A 21,244-nucleotide genomic window follows, 5' to 3' on the forward strand; every position below is an offset into this window, starting at 1 on the left:
TCTGGGGCAGATTGCCCTAAAATGGGGAACTTTGATGTAAAGATTATTTTGAGTTAAAAGTAATCAAAACCCAGCAGATTCAAGAAAAGTTCTCTGCCTCCCCCTCAACTGTCTAAATTTACATTGGGAAGGAGAGCCTGTGCCAGGAAGAGAGCTATTAACCACTCCTCTTTACCTAGGAACCTTACCTGTGCAAGAGGGCAACCTTATTTTTTTAAACATCTCTTTTTACTTTTTTGCTAATTGTGTTTCTCTCCTTTGTATTCTCAGACTCTGCCCCTCTACTTAGCTCATATAAGCTTCATGTTGTCTCCTTGTCTTTGGAATCTCCCCCTTACATATATCTATTATTTGATTTTCTCCTGTTAATCTGTCTCATGTCAGTTTAATTCTAAATCCAGCTAGAAGGACGATTGGTAGAGGAAAATCTTCCTCCCTGACAGAGGAGAGTAAATGATTTTTAAGACAGATGAATAGGCCGTTGGTAGAAGCATAGATGGGAGGTGTGATAGTTTGTGACAAAGTTTGTCTTACGATAATGGTCATGGTCAGTCTTCCCCAGTTGATGCAACTCTCTTGGGGCGGGGGCGGGGGGGACAATGAGTTCCTTCTGGAGAATCTGTGTTGAGGTAGATAACTGCCATTCAGAGGAATCCTCTCTCTGCATTTGCTGTTTGTCATGTGTCTACAGCTCCAAATAATCAGTATTCCAAAGCAGTGTGTTTTGGAGTGAGATGTCGTAAACTCCTACAGTCATGTTTTACGGTGGCGTGTTCTGCTACCCTTCCAGGGTTTTTGTTTTTTCCTCAAAGATTTTATTTATTTATTTGACACAGAGAGAGAGATCACAAGTAGGCAGAGCAGCAGGCAGAGAGAGAGGGGGAAGCATCCTCCCCATGGAGCAGAGAGCCAAATGCCGGCTGGATCCCAGGACCCTGAGATCATGACCTGAGCTGAAGGCAGAGGCTTAACCCACTGAGCCACCCAGGTGCCTCCCAGGGTTTGCTTTAATTATCTCAGGAGAGTCTTAGGAGGGTTAAAGAAGATACGCTCTGTCATGGCGCTTTCACCATTATGACCTCCATCACCTCCAACACCAGAAAGCAATATTAATATACTTATCATTTGCCAGGCCTTCCATTTTGTGTTTTACTTGGAGAATCTTGTAGAATTCTCCAAATCATCATTTTACATGCAGGGATACTGATGTCTAAGAAGAATCAGCACCTTAAGATTACGTAGCTAGTATGTGATTATAGGCAAGGACTTCAGTTCTTTCTAAGAAATCTTTTTAACAATTTATGACACTTTGGTTAAAAACTAATTCGAGTGTATGATTTAATTATTGAATGTTCTTGAATTAATCATTTACCTGTCCACGCAAAAGTTATTTAATGGTTCCTATTTCTATGTGCTTTTTTTTTTTCCTTGCAAAAAGTGTGAAGATATTAAGAAAGCTGTCGTGAGACTACCATAATAATATTAAGAGGAAATAGAATCAGATTAATTTCATATATAGTGTGTTAACCAGCCTACATTTGTGATCCATCTACTTGGGCACACAAGCAGCTTGCTGAATTGTGCTGGGACAGATAACCCTTAATTCCAGTGTATCCTGTTTTTGAATCATTTCATTAAACAAAAGCCTTTGAGTCTTCTTTTGTTACCAAGAACACATGGTTAGATTTTAGGAACTGTAGCTACTTTTGTTATTCACAAATTCCAGAGCCTTTCAAAATTTATCATTCACATTCTCAGCTCTGCACACAATCAGTCATTATGTCAGCAGCTGTCCAGGGAGCCTCACTTCAATTCATTCAGCCAAATAATAACCATCAGGACATTGCTACATTAAAAATAATAATAAAATTAAATCCTTAAATAGCAGAGTTCTTTGCTTCTGTAGTTAAAAATTAATCACTTATATTTAGTAGAAATCCCATTGTATATTTTGACAGGGAGGGAAAAGCAGTATCTGTGTTGAAAATTGAATTAAACTGATTAGATTGATATGTTTTAAAAATAGAAAAGGTTATAAAGGGTTCCATTTCAAAATAAATGACTTCAAATGATTTATTGCAGGCTACCATAACTTAATCAGATGTTGGCTTTTGTTTCTGTAGTTCACTGAGTGGGCAATCAAAAATCTGTGACAATTTGAATAATTATAAATTTTGAAATAATTTTAGTGCACAGAAAGAGCACAAGGCCATTTTTTTGCATTAGAGACAATAAGTACATTACCATATTGAACATATAACCTGCTTTTGAATGTGATTTTTGAATGTGATTTTGAATGTGATACAATATATTTGTGATTAAATTTTAAATTACAATTTGAGTGTTCCCCTCCATCCATCTCCCACATGACGCACTTTCTCCTTTTTTTCTCCCTTTCTCTTGGTGTTCCATGGTGTACAGAACATGGAATATCATTCTATGTATGTATTGCAGTCAAGGCATAAATATAAATATTAACTTGTACAGTGTCGTCGTGAGGCTGTGTCAGGGACACTTTCATAGAACTCATTTGTGGTCTGTCAGGTTCTCATTATTTTAAGTGTCCTTGATCATGTTCTTTTCTACTGATGCCCTAAATGAAAGACCATGTTTTTGTCTGCATCTTCACTTAATTTCTTTCTCATTCTAAAAATGAAGGAAATGAGATGAAATGCTGACTCAGGTTGTGAGTTTGCTGGCAATTTGCTTTTAAGTCACATCTGGAATTAGAGGCATCAATCTGTGCACAATGATGCCACCTTCTGCTGAACACTTTACATCTTTGAAAAGATCATTACTTTTGGAGTGTGGACTTGAACAAATGAGGAGCTTTATAGGAATTTAAATTCAGTTTTGGTTAGATGAAAAAAGATGCATGTGTGAGGTAACCGGAAGATCATTTTTCTTTTTCTTTGATGTACATGAAGGCTATTGTTAGGAATCTGGATAACTCTCCTTAAAGGTTTATGTTTGGTATTTTCTCAATTATTGGCAAAGGCTTAATAATGAACAGTTCACTGTTCATTATAATCCAAATATAATCCAAAATAATAGAGATGATTTCTTAGAAGGTTACCAATAATATTACACTTAAAGTAGAAAATGTGTACAGTATCCTTTATTGTTATTATTAACTTTCAAATTTTCGGTTGTCTTATTTATCATCAGATATTGTGATCCAGGTTTCTTTTTTCAGACAAACATAGCAGAATGCTGAAAAGTGAATTTTTTTTATAGATTTAAGAATACGTTTACCTTGCATTTATTGATAATGGATAGACCATACAAAGTTCTTTTGTTTATGTTAATGAAAGAAAAAATGTAGTTGAAATTTATCAATTTCCTAAGAGTCATCTTCACTGAGTAATTCATTCCCACATACAATGCCAGTATTTTATCTTCATGTAATTCCATCTTACTGGTGTCCTGGCCATCATTCAGTGTTTCAGTGCGAATGTTTCTAAAGGGCTATAGTGATTTTTGCATGTACTTTAAAATCTGCCAAAATGACCGTAGATGCTCTAAATGCATAAAACTTCTAAACATATCTGATACAGGATTAATATGAAACTGGAATGGGTGAGCTTAATGAATGCCAAGCTTAATGTACAATCCATTTTTTGAATAAATCACACAGGAAAATTGCAGAGTGTGTAAATTACATAGCCATCATAAATCAATATCCACAGATTGCCCTGCCTTAGATAAGGGGTAGCATTGCAGAGGCCAAGACATACTTGAAAGTGGATGAGAGGAAACCAGTTAAAGTGAGAGAGGAACACCCATTAAGGAAAGGAAATGCTCAGAAAATTATTATAAAAGTTGAGCACACAGATTACACACCCCTGGGTGGTGGTTATTTTATGCAGAGTACATGTTGGTTTTTACCATGTGACTGTGGCAGAATGAAGTTAAGCTGTTTGGACCATTCTTGCCTTAATGCTCCAGAGCGAGTTCTCTAAATCAACGGCATTGTTAGAAGAATTTCCTAATAAAGATTTTGTATTCATTGATGAATCTGTACATCGTGGTCTCTGTTCTAATCTCAAATTGGTACAAGAAAATTAACTTTCGTGGAGGATACTCGTAATCTCTTAACGATTTCCATTATGGATCATCTAATCATTTTATTATAAAAACAGGTCCCTGCCATCCATTTTACGTTAGTATTGGCTGCAGGAAAAATATTAGCTAGCAATGAAAAGATTTTAAGTTTCAAATACGGCTTTTTAAAATATCGTCTACACTCGCGAAGCAAGTTTTGTGATGAGATGTGAACACTTCTTTTTTTTTTTTTTTTAAAGCCTTTCACAGGATCATATTAACTGCCAGGAAGTTTTGCCAAACAGATTTTAAGGGGAAAATCAGGCTATCCTAACTGTCCAAATGTTTTCTCACGTTTCAAACAAGCAGCTGCTGGGAGTTCCTGCCAGTAGTAAACCTTTCAGGCAGAATGTGAGCAGCTGCCAATCTTGTGTCAATATTTTAAATTCACTTACAGCCATCTTAACTGGTGTAAAAATTTCTCTTTCCCCCCAAAAGGGCCAACAGATAACTCTTTTTGTTGCTTCATCTCATTTTCCTCCCCTAGTGGTGAAATCGCTAAATAAGCAATATTAGTAGAGAAAGCGAGATTTCTTTGAATATTAGGAGTAAGAACAAATCTCAATTTGTCCATTGATGAGGACAAACCTCAAATAATATAAAAATTAAAAACAATAAGGAAAATATAAAAAAAAAGTTACCGATGACTAGTTCAGCAGATAGTCCCATAATAAATTTATTTCATGCTTATTGCTAGAGGTTGGGTGTGTGTTTGTGTGTATGTGAGTTTTGTTTTGTTTAAAAGAAAAGTCCAGAATTTGACTTTCAGAAACATACAGATCGAGATTGACAAAGGCAAGAAATAAATGCCTAGAAATTAGTTTGAAGGTATTTATTAAACACTGGAGAATAATTAACTGCTTGAGTTCTAGATTACATGATAAAAATTACATCATAATCTGTAGCCTAAAGGAATTTTCTCTGAGGTACTTGAGAATCAACAGTGCATGGTATTACTGGAGACGTAAACTGAGAGGAAACAATTGGCAGAAGATTGTGCCTGAGACCAGATTGGATGAATCTTTGTTTCCTAAAATAGGAGGATTTTATTACAAGGGTGCTGATAGGGAAGAAATTGAAGGTACAGTAAGATGAGGGGAGTGTGTAAGAGCCACTCATTTGTTAGGAGAGTGAGAATTTGCCCAGTGCCAAAAATAATAACGTGAAGGCTACTTCCAAGTAGGTGTTTCAAGATCTGTCTTGTCCTTGGGTGTTTTTATCTAACAAATAGGTACTGGGGATTTTTATTAACATTGGAACAATTTGTGGAACTGATCTTTGTTTGCTTCTTTTTGGACAACCTTTCACTTTCTCTCTTTTTCTTCTGTTTTTAAAATTTTTGTTACGTCCTGAAAAGAATTCCTTCAGTCACAGATACAAGATTTAATGTTACCTCTAAAGTTTTGTGAATTTTTTATTATTCAGTTTGAAAACTGTTCAAATATATCATCATGCATATTCATATTTTTTAAATACCATAAAACTAAATCCTAGTTATTTATTTTAGATTACGAGATATAACAACAAAGTAATATGGTTTTAAAAACCAAACTTCCAGAATTAGTGCACTTAATGCAAATAAGGCAATCTTTTAAAGTAGTCATTTTGGGAAACTATACACATTCTCGTGGTGAGGATGTTGCTGAATCATTTTTGAAATTTCTCGCTGGATCTGTCTTTATAAACAGTAATGGATAGGAATGTAAATACTACTGTTTTGCCAAAAACTATATGAACTATCTCTATCACTTTACTCACATGGCTTGGCTCAAAATATATTTTGACTTTTCAAAAAAATGAAATCTACTCCCCAAGGATAACAATATACTATGAAATATGCTATGGCTCTCATTGGTACCTCCCAAACATTAATGATTAATGAATATGGGAATGAATTCTAATAGAAGTGCTAAATTCAAGGAGGGGTTTCCAGTATATCTCTTTTTAAGGTAATGGAAAATTTGCTATGTTGCATCCATGTTTTTAAGGTGATTTGTAAAAGGAATTGCATTCCTTAGTATGTGTAAATTCTTTTTTTTAAAAGATTTTATTTATTTATTTGACACAGAGAGAGAGAGAGAGAGAGAGATCACAAGTGGGCAGAGAGGCAGGCAGAGAGAGAGAGGAGGAAGCAGAGTCCCTGCTGAGCAGAGAGCCTGATGTGGGGCTCCATCCCAGGAACCCGGGATCATGACCTGAGCTGAAGGCAGAGGCCCAACCCACTGAGCCACCCAGGCGCCCCTAAATCCTTATAAACTTTTAAAATTAAGTTAATTTATAATATCAACTCATGTGACTATCCAAATTTGTACTTTTCATTATGGAGTTCACACACCAAATATTTGCTTTTTTGGGAGAATAGCTTAGATACTAACTGTGTAGTAGATTGTCCGAGCCTGAGAGAGGGTATGCCTTCTCTGAAAGCCCAGTTTCAGCCTTTACTCTCTGTGTAGTCTTAGGAAAAAAAGTCACCTCGTCTTCCTGTTACTCAGTTTCATCATCTGTAAATTGGGGATAGTAAGTGTCTCCCTTATAGTTTGTTTTAGAGATTAATAATTTAGAGCATGTGAAGTGCTTAGAATGGTGTCCTGCTCATGAAGACGTAACCTAAATATTGACGATTAATAAGGTGATACTGATAGCTTTGAATTGATCCAGTCTTTTTTGCCTCACTAGCAAATTTAATATTAAAGGTCCTATCTCTGGTTTTCACCTGAAAGTAGTTATGGCAGATAACTGTTTCTGGAAAAGAACTGTTCGAGGACTAAATCTGTCATTTTCTTTGATTGATTGCTTGGAGTTCTATGCTTTTATAATAAAAACGAATTGATTCGATGTATATTCATTTTACATTTCAGGTGGCAGCAATGTGTCTGAAAAGTGGGATTTTTAAACTTAGTACAGTTTTTCTCTATCAGGGGCTTAAAGTAAGTGATTCCATGTTCTTACACCGAGTGGTAAGTTTTATGAACGGTTCTACAGACCACCTCATCTAGTTTGATTTCCCCATTTCATTTAATAAATACCAAAGAATGCACACCAGCTTGGGATGGTTTCATAAAATATGCATCTGACCAAAAAAATAAATAAAGATATATTAAACCTCGAGGAAAGCACAATTTGAAGAAATGTACTTAAACACAACATGAAATCTTTGCTCTATTCACAAGTCATCATGTTCCGTACCAGCCAATGATAATAGATAGGTTGTTTCTTCACGGGTGTGAACAGGTTCCTTCTCTGCCTTGGGAAGCAGCTGTGGCTGCTGTGCACAGATGTGACGGTCTCTCCAAGTAAATGAGCGCTACAATGTTATTTGTGTAGCCACTGCTGATAACTGTCGAATATCTGGGCCGTGGCCCGCCTGCCTTGTTCTTCTGCTGCATTCAGAGTGGAAAGACTTCATTGTGGGATTGGGTTTGCCTTCAGGTAATTGATTCAATCCTTATTTCTCATTTTGTAGGGAAATGCATTTGATTTTAATCCAATAGTTGTGCAACTCTCATGAGAATACCCACTGTACTACTGAGATGGAATTCTCTCTTCACCTCAGGTCATGAGGCTTCCAACGTGTTTGTATTATCAAATAAAGGGACTGAATCCCGCGCTCTGCCTTTGGGTTGTGCCATTGAAAAACCAACCCTTGAATGGCAATAAGCAGTGAGGAGACCCTTTTTTAAGTCTTTTTTATAAGTCTTTTAATAGTCTTTTTTAAGCTTATTGTCTGAGGTTTTTTACTTTGTGCATTCTCATTCTATTTTATAGAATATGAATATTTTTTAGCATCTGTATGCTTACTATTCCTTTATTATTTTGCTTATTATAATTTTCAGGTTTTTATTTTAAAAGTTAATTGTGTGTGTTGTGTGTATGTATATGTGTGGTGTTCTTATAATAATGATAACATGTTTCTGTGGTTCTGGTTGTGTCTGTTTGTGCTAGCTCCAAAGGTCCTTGGTGTAATTTCTCCTGGGTGTCTTCTCATTGATTTAAATCTCGTAAATGAGTATTACTAATATAGTGAGTGCTTACTGAGATCCCAGAGCATTTTATGGACCTTTGACAGCGAGGTTTTTCTCCTCTTAAGATAAGCATCACCTCAAGTGATCTACCAGTTCTAGGAGTGAATCGCTTTTGACAGTGCAACGCACTGGTTTTCCTGTTTTAGAATCCCTAGTCTCTGGATACTGTTGCTCAAGTTTAGGCAAAGAAAGAGTTCTGGGTCGTATTTATAACTCATTAAATTATGAAATAAGATCGGATTATTAAATTATGAAGACAAGACTGTACTGTTCAAAATAAAAAACAAAACAAAACAGTGTTTCGTACCAATTTTAAGCCATGTACCTTGAATAATCCATTTTCAGGAATAATTTAAAGCACTTAATTCTTTGAAACAAAAGATTTTGTACATGATTTTTTCAACGACCTTAAGTCTGTAATAAGCAAGATATGCTTTTGTTATAATACTACAATTGTGAGTATCTTCCTTTGAAAAGTGAGTTTTAGTCTACATCTGGGCTTTGGGCAGTAGGACATATTAGAATTAGACATATTAGTAGGACATATTAAAATTTCTACATTATTGTATTGGTCTAAAAGTTACGTAAGCAACTTGTACCTCTTCTGAGGAGAGTTTCAGTTTGAAGTACCAAAAACTATGTTATATATGGTATTGTAAAATGGATTACAATATCAGTGAGGCTTCTGTTTTTATAAGTATGGGCAGTTGCTGTAGGAAACCCTAGAGTTGGTAGGGTCTGTGGCAAGCTCTTTCTAAATTGTTAGGTTTTATTCATTTTTACCAACTGTTACTTGAGGAAATGAGGATTCATTCTTACCAGATCTTCTGATTTTTTTTTTTTGATCTTCTGATTTTTAAAGAGAAGTAGGGCATGTAGGTTTCCATGTGATGATCTTTACTAGTTTTTAAATGTTACCCTACTATTTCAAACTTTCTTTCTTTCTTTCTTTCTTTTTTTTTACAAGATTTTATTTATTTATTTAACAGAGAAAGAGAGAGAGAGAAAGAGCAAGCACACAAGTAGTGGAAGTGGCAGAGGGTGAGAGGGAAGCAGGCTCCCCGCTGAGCAGAAGCCCAGTGTGGGGCTGGATCCCAGGACCTTGAGATCATGACCTGAGCTGAAGGAAGATGCTTAACTTACTGAGCGACCCAGGCACCCCTCAAACTTCTTTTTTTCTATAATTATTTAATAATAGTGATTCATAAAAAGAAGATAGTATCTTTCCTTAAAGGCTTTTGTTTTTCTAACTCTCAGATTAGCCTGGGCTTAAAAACATTGAGACTCAATTGATGTAAACTAATATGTACACCTCATAAGAGTTCTCCTCAGTCATTTTTTTTTTAAAGATTTTATTTATTTATTTGACAGAGAGAGAGAGATCACAAATAGGCAGAGAGGCAAAGGGCGGGGGGAAGCAGGTTCCCCGCTGAGCAGAGAGCCCGATGTCGGGCTCGATCCCAGGACCCTGAGATCATGACCTGAGCTGAAGGCAGAGGCTTAACCCACTGAGCCACCCAGGTGCCCCTCAGTCATTTTTGAGAGTTATATACGACTGGGTAGCCACCCCCTAAAACAAGATTTAGAACATTTTCATCACTCCAGAAAGTTCCCTAAGTGCCCCTTTCCAGTCAGTTCCCCATACTTCCCTTGTGTAACCATTTTCTAAAGCTTTATTTGAAAGGGCATAGGAATTCTTGCTTTTCAGCAAATGAAGCCCAAAGGCTGCAGCAACCTTTGGTGATATCTTTCTATAAGGAAGAAAAAATGAACTCATTCTTTTGGTCAAGTGAGGGAGGGAAAGTAAATCATATTTGTTTAACACTTATTCTGTGCTAACCACTACATACCCAGTATTGAATCCGTGTGTGCAAAAATTCTACCATTTCTGAAACACCATTTTCTGGATGCAGGGACTGAGGTTCATAATTAGAAGGCAGGTTTCCCAATGTCAAATAATTAGTAGGCACGGTGAGAATGAAAAATGAGAATCATGGAGTTAAAGATTATTTTTCTATAAGCCTGGGACTGTACTTTTTGAAGATGAATATAAGAATGAAAACTGGTTGTTTATGATAAGATTACCACAGGATGATGACAGTGTCTAAACTGTCTCGATCATTTATTAATTTCCTGACACCATTCTGAGATATTTTTTCCAACCTACCTTCAAATTTATGAGGTAATATTGTCATTCATATTTCACAGATCAGGAAACTAGGGATTAGAGATATTAAGAAACTTGCACAAATTCATCTATCAAGTGAATCTTGGAACTGGAATTTAAACAGGGGTCTTCAACTTTAAAGGCTATTCTTTTTAGGGGTACTGTGGTGACTCAGTTGGTTGAGCATCCCATCTTGGTTTCAGCTCAGGTCATGATCTTTGGGGCATGGGATCAGTCCTGCACCCAGCTCCATGCTTGGTATGGAGTTTGAGATCCCCTCCGCCCCGAGTTTCCCTTTGCTCTTCCCTCCACTCATGCATCTGTGTGCTCTTCTTCATAAATAAATAAGTAAAATTTGAAAAAAAAAAAAAAAGACTGTGCTTGTTATAAAAGTATTTCACTTGTTTTATTTTAATGTTTAAATGTTACTGATTTTTATTTTGACTGAAAACTATTCTTGATGAGTTACTCATTCTGTGACAAGTAAGTCCATGAATTATAGATATCAGTTAATGTTACGAAATATGAAAGAATGCATACAATATAGGTGTTTCCCAAAGTATGGAAACAATATGAATGAAAGGATATGTTTTGTGTATAAACATCATATTTTTAAAAATTTAGAGTACAATTAAGGTATATAGCATATTTTACTGAAAAGTGAGTTCTATAGGCCAGACACCGGATGATTAACCATGTAATTTTTTATCCGATGGGTTGGGTGTTTAGTACAAATTAATCACACCCTTCTGTTTCATTCCTGAATCAACTGGAAATTAAGATCAAACTCTTATTTTTAGAATTATCAAAGCTAATTTGAAGAACGGAGCTTCAACGAGAAAGCAAGGTTTCCAATCCATCCTCCTCAAATACTCTCACTTACCTCTTTGTGGAGAGAGAAGTTGGAGAATTTAGATCTCACATGAAGAAAGCAAGCATAAGACTTGTTCTAATGAATTTGTAGTAGGAAGAAAAAGATGCTTCGAGCATGCAGTCTGTGAAAAAAGGAAAGGATCCAGAAAAAGGGAGAGGACCCTGGCATATGCATGCTGCTTTGACTGATGATGATTCACTGAAAACTAGCCTTTTACCAATTTGTCCAGTCCTTTGAGGTAGAATGAACAGGATCTCCTCTCTGACACTGTTCTAAATGTGAAGGGTTGTGGCGGAACAAGAGCACTTCCTGGGAAGGTGTTATGAGTGGAAGGAGAGAGAAAGGGCCCGTCTATGTTCATTGCTGCTCATGGCTTTCATATATCTTGAGGTTTCAGTTTGAGTGACCTTAAGGTGTTTGTGTATTTATATTTTAGGTTTTTCTTTTTTTAAAGATTTTATTCATTTATCTGACAGACAGAGATCACAAGTAGGCAGAGAGGCAGGCAGAGAGAGAGGAAGAGAAGCAGGCTCCCCGCTGAGCAGAGAGCCCAATGCAGGGCTCGATCCCAGGACCCTGGGATCATGACCCAAGCTGAAGGCAGAGGCTTTAACCCACTGAGCCACCCAGGCGTTCCCCCCTATATTTTAGGGGATTTAACACTTCCATAGTGGATACTTACTATGCTTAACCTGTTCATTCGCTTAAGACTGCTGCTAGTGTGTTAATTCAGCCTGGCACCATAACTGCATTTGAGTTTCACAATAAAATAAAAACCATTAGTGAAGGCATCAGTCGGCAATAAAAATAGGGTCTGAAAAACGTGTACTTTAATTAAAAATGGAGGCTGTTGAAAATGAGAGATTAATGGAGTCATAAAGTAGAAAAATTAAAATGCATATGTAAAACCAAATGGAATAATAGTTCTGAAGATTTGCCTTGTCTTAAAAGGGTCTCTGAAACCTTCCTTTCATCATTAAATTATAATTCTGAAGGTCGTGAAGCCAGGGAAAGGGAAATTTGCACAATGAACATTACTGAGTGGATGATAAGAGTATTACAGTTTACTATCTTATTTAAAAAGATAATGTAGGACGCCTGGGTGGCTCAGTGGGTTAAGCCGCTGCCTTCGGCTCAGGTCGTGATCTCAGCGTCCTGGGATCGAGTCCCACATCGGGCTCTCTGCTCAGCAGGGAGCCTGCTTCCCTCTCTCTCTCTTCCTGCCTCTTTTCTACTTGTGATCTCTGTCTGTCAAATAAATAAATAAAATCTTAAAAAAAATAAAAATAAAAAGATAATGTAATGGAAGAGAATATTATTTTGACTTTATATTTTATGTTTCTTTTCTTTATAAAAAGGTAAAATGCTCATACTTTTGCTGCATTTCCACAAAAGAATACTTCAAATTATGTGGCTCCAAAGTAAATTTTAAGAGATCAGAATTTATTTTGAGTAATGAAAATGTAAAGCTTCAAATGTTGCTCATTTCTAATTGATTTTCCGGAAGGGAGAAAATGTGGAGGCAGAAAGGAACTCATATCTGTCAGTTACTTTTCTGGAGTCCTACTTGAATTCAGTGAATTAAGAGACAGTTTGGTCTACCACGTGGTTCAGTATCTCAGGTCACATCTCATACCCCAGTTTGGCTCTGCCACAGTTTTATACTGGGCACATGAGTCAAATCATTTAACTCTCCCTCTTTTTTTTTTTTTCATCTACAATTTAAAATACAGAAGAATCACTACTGGGGACTGTTGCTAGCATCTTATATACTCATTGTCTATATGTGAAAATTAGCAAGATTCTTCCACCATAATACTTCCATATTGCTCTGTAGCAGTGATCATTTATCATACTAAAAAAATCTTGTCTTTATGTGTACAACTTTCTCAATACATCATGTATACATATCAGTGTCTTTATTTATTTATTTATTTTTTTAAAGATTTTATTGATTTATTTGACAGACAGAGATCACAAGTAGGCAGAGAGGCAGGCAGAGAGAGAGGAGGAAGCAGGCTCCCTGCGGAGCAGAGAGCCCAATGTGGGGCTCGATCTCAGGACCCTGGGATCATGACCTGAGCCTAGGCAGAGGCTTTAACCCACTGAGCCACCCAGGTGCCCCTCAGTGTCTTTAGATAAGAATAACAGCCTCATGCTTTAAAGAGGTTCGAAGGAAGGGGAAGGTCGATTGCTGGTAATTTCATTAGTTCAGAGTATAGCTTTTTCGGTATATTTGCCAATGGGCCTACAATAGATGGATGTTCTCCACAGAACACAGTCTTCAACCCCCCAAATGAAAGATATGATTTGGTTGTCCCATAAATCATCTTTCCAAGAAAGCAAGCTGTTCTTGCAATATGATGGCAGATGGAGCAGCTTTTTACCAGTGGGGGGTTTTGTTCTTTGCTGCCAAAGATATTGAGGAAAGAAGGAATTATGCTAATTTATCTGTTTTTCTCCTTTGTGAGCAACTTTACATATATCAAGAACTCGTTTTAGGATCTGAGTTATTATTTTTTGGCATTGGCACAAATTGTCTGCTGAATGTATATATGCTGTTTAACCTTTAAACATTAGATATGAACGCCATATACTGTCAAAGGGTCTTCTTCTTGTCGAATTTCATAAAGTCATGGGAAGGTTAAGGTCTCGAAAACATTCTGGGTAGTCTCACTGCCCAGTTTCTAAGATCATTTGCAGATTATGAGAGCTCTTAGAAAAGTAGGGACTTTCTTTCTTCTGGATAAAACCTAAAATATACATATATAAATCGGACCAACTCTGATTCTGATTAACCCTTCAGAGATTATTTATTAAATATCCAGGTTTCTGGAAGAATAGAGAGCTTAGGCTCTTAGTAAACCATACTTAGAGTACTGGGTTCGGATATATGTTCGAATGGTTTTGCTGTCTCTCCTGACTTTATACAATGGCTGCTCAAATGAAGAATCTGTTCTCCCTCTGTGACGAATACCGATTTTCCATTCTTAGCCAAGGGCATGGGTTATTCCAGGGTGTAGTCAAGAGATCAATCCATCAGGACATATAATTATACCCTCCACTTTGGTGCCTTCAAAGAGAGTATCTTGTGAAAATTATTAGTTTTCTCAAGCAGTCACCCATGTATTGAAATTGCAAGATCAAATCCAAAATCCTTTGAGCTTTTTTGGAATAAAGATAGCATGTGAAAATAGTGAGCATCCTCATTACAATTACTACTTTCTAAGAAACGCTTTTTCCATGCCCTCTAAGATCAGCTTATTTTTTTTTAGATTTCCTTTGTTCCCTTTTCTTTCATCTGCTGCTTTTTACTTGTCCCACTTCAGGGGAAGATAATTGAATCACCTCAGGCTGAGTGCTTGTGGACCCTACAAATTTAATGCCTGTAAATAAATTATGCATGTTCTACAGGAGTTAGAAAGAGTGGAATGGGTATATTCTGGTCTAGGTTGTGACTTCAGATGAATAGTTAATAGCTTAGATGTCTTATATTATTCTGATAGAGGAGGCAGAAAGGATATCGAGATCTTAAGCAAGGACATTCTCCTTTGTGCCAAATTTCAGCTTTAGGTATGTCTTCTGCTTTCTGAGCTTCTTATCCTGACTGTTGAATGATGCCGACAAAACAAAACCAAACCCAGAAAACAACCTACTATTCCTAGGGTGAAATTCAGAATAATATAGGCTGTATTGCAGTTACAAATAAAAGTTTTAACACAGTAAAGTTTGTTTCCTGCTTATATTCAGTGCATGTCAGGTGATTTTTTGGGTTCTTTTCTAAATCATGATTTGTAGACCGAGGTTACTTCCATTTTATTATTAGTCCTTCCAGAATATATGGCTTTTAATGTTGTGGTAGTATGAAAAGAGCTAGACGACCAGAGCTTCGTTTGAGGGCCAGGTCTGCCCACATTTTATAATGTGGGGTATGAGCTCTATTGTCTCTACCCATAGTTAGTGCTCCTATCATTTCACTCATTTAACAAAACCTATGTTTTTGCCTTCAGGTAACTTTCAAATCATGTTATACACACCTAGATACTTCAGGTGTCTTAGTGTTCATAAGCCATTATTAAAAATTTAGAGGAGGGCAAAGTTGAAAGAATGACACCATTAGACTTCAAGATTCACTATAAAGCAATAGTAATTAAGGCAGTATGGTACTGGTGAAAGGATAGATAATTTTTTTTTTGTTAAAAGAAAATGGAACAGAAAAAGAGTTCAGAAGTAGACCCTCACAAATATGATCAACTCAGGGTACACTAAGGAGCAAAGGCAACTCAGTGAAGAAAAGAGTCTTTTCAACAGATGGTATTGCAATACCTGGATATCCACATGTAAAACATATGAAGCTAGGAACACACCTTGATTTTTTCACAAAAATTAATAAATAAATGAAAGACCTAATGTAGCTCAAAACTATAAAACTCCTAGAAGACAATATAGGATAAAGTTTTGGCGAGCAGGTAACTTACTAAGAAAGACGATGGAGATGGCAAAGAAGCATATGGAAATATGCACAGCACCACTGGTCATTAGAAAATGGTAAATTAAGACAACAATGAGTTTCTGCTACACACTTATTAGAATGGCTAAAATCCAAAACACTGACACCATCCAGTGTTGGTGAGGATACGGAGCCACAGGAACTCTCATTCATTGGTGATGAGAATGCATAATGATACAACCACTTTGGAAGACAGTGTGGCAGTTTTTGTTTCTGTTTTTAAGGTGTTTATTTTTCTAGAAGTTTTATTTATTTATTTTTAATAATCTCTGCACCCAACCTGGGGCTCAAACTCATGACACCAAGATTAAGAATTGTATGCTCTTCCAACTAAGCCAGCCAGGTGCTCTAGTATGGCAGGTTTTTGTTTTTGTTTTTGTTTCTTTTATTTTGTTTTTAATAATACTCTTACATATGGGGGCACCTGGGTGGCTCAGTGGGGTGGTCCTCTACCTTTGGCTCAGGTCATGATCTCAAGGTCCTGTGATTGAGCCCTGCATTGGGCTCTCTACTCAGCGGGGAGCCTGCTTACCCCTCTCTCTGTGTCTGCCTCTCTGCCTATTTGTGATCTCTTTCTCTGTCAAATAAATAAATAAAATCTTTAAAAAAAATAATACTTTTACATATGATTTAGAAGTCATGCTCTTTGGTATTTGTCCAAATGTTGAAAACATACGTCTACACAAAAATCTGCACATGAAAGTTTATAGAAGCTTCATTCATAATTGCCAAAACTTGGAAGATAGGTTCATGGATGATTAAATTGTTATATCCAGACAATGGTATATTATTTCAGATAAAAAGAAAGGAGCTATCAGCATGTTAAAAGACATGGAAGAATCTTACATGCATATTTCTTGGTGAAAAAGCTAGTCTGATTCCACATGCTATAATTTCAAATATGTAATTTTGGGGGGGTGTTTTTTTTGTCTTTTTTGTCGTTTTTGTCTTTTTTTGTCTTGGAGGTAGGGGGCAAGTGTTCAGGAGCTCTTGGTGCGTCAGTAGTTTCCTCTTCACAATCATAGGCTTCTGACTGTTCAGGATGGTGTTGGTCCTGTGAATGGCAGCCATACGTAGATCTGGGTGGTACTTGTTCTTGTGGATCATGTGCCTGATTCTGCGAAGTGTAGCCCAGACATTCTTATTGATGGTAGTCCACTGGTGGGAGGTGACAGGTTTCCGCTGGCCTGTTGTCTGCTTCATGACTACCGCTACGCTTTTGCTTTCTGGTTACTGGTGCCACGCCTATAGTTGTGCAGTGAATCAGCTCATTGTAGAGGAGGAGCTGTGAACCTTCAGTTTCTTGGGTTCGGTGCTGTATATCTGCTTGTTCCTCTTGATCAGGAAGCTGGAGCTGTTGCACAAGACTATCCCTTGCAGGTGGGTGGAGATGGCAGCACCTCCTCTTGCTATAGTACTTAGAGACAGAAAGAGTCCAACTCTGCAATAATTTTGGAAAGGGAAAACTTGAGATATAGTAAAAAGATCAGTGGTTGCCAGGGACTCATGAGTATGGGAGAAGGATGGACAGACAGATTTTAGGGCGGTGAAACTATCTTGTAGTACACTATAATATTGATGTATCTCTCCATAAATTTGTTAAAACTCATAGAATACACACTACACAGAGTGAACCCTCATGTGTACTATGCCCTTTAGTTAATATTTGTTGACTGTAACAAATACATCACACTAATATATGATGTGCTAATAGGGAAAACTCTATGTTCAGGGAGATAGAGTAAAGTAGTTTATAAGGGAACTCTATACTTTCTGCTTAATTTTTTTTGTGGCCCTGAAACTTCTCTAGAAATAGAGTGGATTAGTTAAACATAATTTAAATACATCTGTTATTTCACCTTACTGTAAGAGATAAACTTGTCTTTTTCTTTATTGAGCAGGAACCTACCTCGTACATTTCTGAGTGTGCCCACCTTTTGCCATATAGTAATCTCTTGGGCACTTTACCTTTCCCATTTGCTGGAGGTGAGCACTTTCCCATACTGTTAGCTCCTTGGAAACTATTAATTTTGCTGCAGATTCCAGTCAGTTTATTCAAGCCCAGTGGTTCTCAACTGGGGGGGGGGGGGGTAATTTTGCTTTCCAGGAGACATTTGACAATGTCTGGAAACATTTCTTGGTTGTTACCATTGAGGTGGGGGGCGGTCAATGTGTACTATTGGAACCCAGTGAGAATAACTCAGGGATGATTCTACACATTCTGTAATGCACAGGACAGCCTCCCATGGCCAAGAAATACCCATTCTCAAATGTCAATAGTATGATGGTTAAATTCTGCTTAGCCTCCCCATTTTTCACACTTTGTTGGAAATGGAATGCATTATCTAGTTATCTTCATCACTCATTAATTCAGTCATTGGATACTAATGAGGTAACTACTGCAATAAGAACTTGTAGTTGATGTTTTTAAGTGCAAACACGTACATGGGAGCTTGATACAACCTGGGGTATCAAGGAAGGGATCTTGAAGCTGAGATTTGAAGAGTAAGGGATAGTGAAAGTTGTGAGAGAGGCCTGGAGAATGCTATGGACAGGGAAAAGTGTCCAAAGCAGAGATAACACTTTCTGAGACTGGTAAGAATCAAACCTGCCTTCTCCAGAGGAGGAATTGCTCAGTTCTTACTTAAGATAACTCACTGGTGCCTTGTCCCACACCCTTACTTCTGATTTGATATCTGGTCCACGGTTGACTGTGGACAGTCTTTGATTCTTTACATCAATTCCAAGACACAGAATTCATAACTGCTTTATAGGTCATCCCAAACCACCCACAGGAATTGAGTGAAAGGTCTGACGTACAACCTAAACTAGCCACAAATTCCCCTGTGGGGAGCCTCAGGGTATTAGGCCAGGGCTCTGTATAAACCTTTTTCCATGGTATTAAGAAGACTAAGCATTGTCCAAAGGCAGTGGTAAAAGTGTAGTTCAATCATGATACATACCGAGTAATGTGTGTAATTGTTGAATCATTATATTGCAAACCTGAAACTAATATAATACCCTATTAACTGTACTGGAATTAAAATAGTAAAGATAAGTCAAAGAAAGTAATTCAGTATAAGCCTTAAAAAAAAAAAAAAAAAGTACAAGTAATCCCAAAGGAGGGACTGCAGAGACAGGGAACCAGGATGGGCTTGCTTTTAAGTCTTGGCTACATAAATTTAATAGGACTCTTCCTCTTAGCAGCGACTTCTGGAAATTATGAAGGAAGACTAGGGACCAAGAGATACAGCGAGAGCCAGACTTGATTGGCTTTTATGGGGCTTTGACTATTGTTTTCTAAAATGCCATAAAACCATTTTCAAATTGCTCTCAGTCTTAGTAATGAGTTCTCAAGATGACATCACTTCTTAGAAAGTTAGACGTGAAATGAACTTATAGAAAAAGTTTGTCTAATTTCTCCCTATTTTCTAGTTATGTATCATGTATAAAAATATACTTCTGAATTCACATGCTTTATAGTCTTTCTTTTGTAGATATCTATTGAGAGTATCTATTATGCACCAGAACTGAGGTACTGAGATATAACAAAAAATGAAAATTTAGGCGCCTGGGTGGCTCAGTCGTTAAGGTCTGCCTTCAGCTCAGGTCATGATCCCAGGGTCCTGGGATCGAGCTCCACATCGGGCTCCCTGCTCCTTGGGAAGCCTGCTTCTCCCTCTCCCACTCTCCCTGCTTGTGTTCCCTCTCTTGCTGTGTCTCTTTGTCAAATAAATAAATAAAATCTTAAAAAAAAAAAAAAAGAAAATGAAAGTTTATCCCTGCTCTCATGAAATTTAATTTTATGTGGGTAAGGGGATAGACTATGAGAAAAATTATAAATAACTTTATTGAATAGAACGATTTCAGATAATGCTAAATATAATTAAAATAGTACAAGGTAAAGAAATGTAGAGCGATCTTGGGATGCTGGCATAGGCTCCTTTAGGGAGTAAGATTTGGGATGAGACCCAAATGATAACAAAGAGGAAGCCTCTTGAGCTGCTGGGGGAATAGCAAATGCAAGAGCCTTGAAACAAATGTGGCTTATTTCAAAGGCAGAAAAGGCCAGTTTGGTTGGCATTTAGTATGGCAGGCCAAGTGGGATAAAACATAAAGTTAGAAAGATACGCTAGGGCTGAATTATGTAGGATCCTAAAATGCCACAGTAAGAAATTTAGATTTTCTTCTGCTTGTAAATCAGTTTAGATAGTTACAAGAAGGAAGAATGATAGATCTCATTTACCTTGTAAAAGATCATTCTGGTTAGTAGATGGGTAATGAGCTGGGGGTGAGTTGGAGGTAATAGTAAAAGGTAGGGGATCAGTTACAAGGCTTTTTCAGGTTTTCAGGTGAAAGATAATGGTAAGTTTCTAGAATTGTAGTAGTGAGCTATAAAAAAAACTGCTTTGATTCGGGAAATGATTTGGAATTATTCCATTCAGTTCTATTCATTTTGATGTTTTTAAGACTGTTTACCTTGGGATTTTAAATATTTGAGTACATTTTTTGTGAATATATCAAGTGTCTAATATATAATGTAGTGCCCGCCCCCCTTGCCCCCTTTCCTTCCCTCCTTTTGAACTATGGAAAGGGAAATAAACAATTTTAGGCCATTTTCCTAATGCCTCTTACTCAAGATGAATTTTGTTAAAGACAATTTAGTAGTTAAATTCCCGATACTACAAAAATTTAACAGTGTAAATTGATTTGTTGTAAGTTTTTTCTTAAGGGTTTACCTTTTAAACTTCCACTCAGACTTAACTTTTGGGGGTATTTTATTAACTGGAAAGGTGTAAAATAAACCCTGAAACTTAGAGAAATGAAAGCTCTGTTCTCAGTTCCCTTACAGCTCTGAAAACGGTGGTCACTTTTTGGTGGTGTGATTGCTTTGTTATCAACTGTGAGGCTGGAACGGTAATGCAGGTTTTGAAGCACGTTAGTATAGTTCTTAGAACTAAATCCAGGAGAGGATAGGCCGACTTCTATCTAACCTGCTGGTACTGCTAAAGAAGTAGCGATTATTTTAACTTTTTAAAATATATAGCAGATTTGTGGTGGAACCATTTGCAGGTACCCCGGTAGATTGAAGGCACTTTTGACCCAGAGATTAATAGGAACCTCGCAAAGGCTTTTGCCATGTCATTATTCAAAGAGCGGTTAGAGTACATTCATTATGTACTGCCAGGATCCTTAAGGGGTTTATAGGAAGGCTGGAAATGGATCTCTTTACATCAAAAGCTATTAACTTGTTTTTTTCTTCTTGCATAAGGGAGACATTAGTAGGCTTTTCTTTATGCACTGGGTTTGGTACTTTTTTTGAAGGGCACAGTCAGTATGAATTGTGAAATGTGAATGCAGATTAGTGGAGAGCGAAGTAGCTTGTTTCCCAGTTATATTTTTTTGATTGGAGAAAGAAAGGCAAAGTGAAGATTGCAGCTTTTCTTCTTATAGATACAGTATCCAGGGACTGTGTTAGGTTTCCAGCCTGTCACACTAACAGTTTTAATAGCAAAATATCTTCTGAAAATCTCTTTTACTCTTCTCCACCCTGATGTAAAAACTCA

The 21,244-nt window shown here is 37.0% G+C and overlaps 1 protein-coding gene and 1 pseudogene across 14 annotated transcripts in view; one reads left to right on the forward strand and one right to left on the reverse strand.

Annotated features, from left to right (window-relative positions):
• The window catches only part of ADGRL3 (adhesion G protein-coupled receptor L3), an 846,536-nt gene that overhangs the window by 98,544 nt on the left and 726,748 nt on the right, over positions 1–21,244 (forward strand). The window lies entirely within an intron of this gene.
• On the reverse strand, positions 8,199–17,679 carry LOC125094178 (60S ribosomal protein L28-like; annotated as a pseudogene).

This window comes from Lutra lutra, chromosome 2 (assembly GCF_902655055.1).
Source record: "Lutra lutra chromosome 2, mLutLut1.2, whole genome shotgun sequence".
Classification (NCBI taxonomy): domain Eukaryota; kingdom Metazoa; phylum Chordata; class Mammalia; order Carnivora; family Mustelidae; genus Lutra; species Lutra lutra.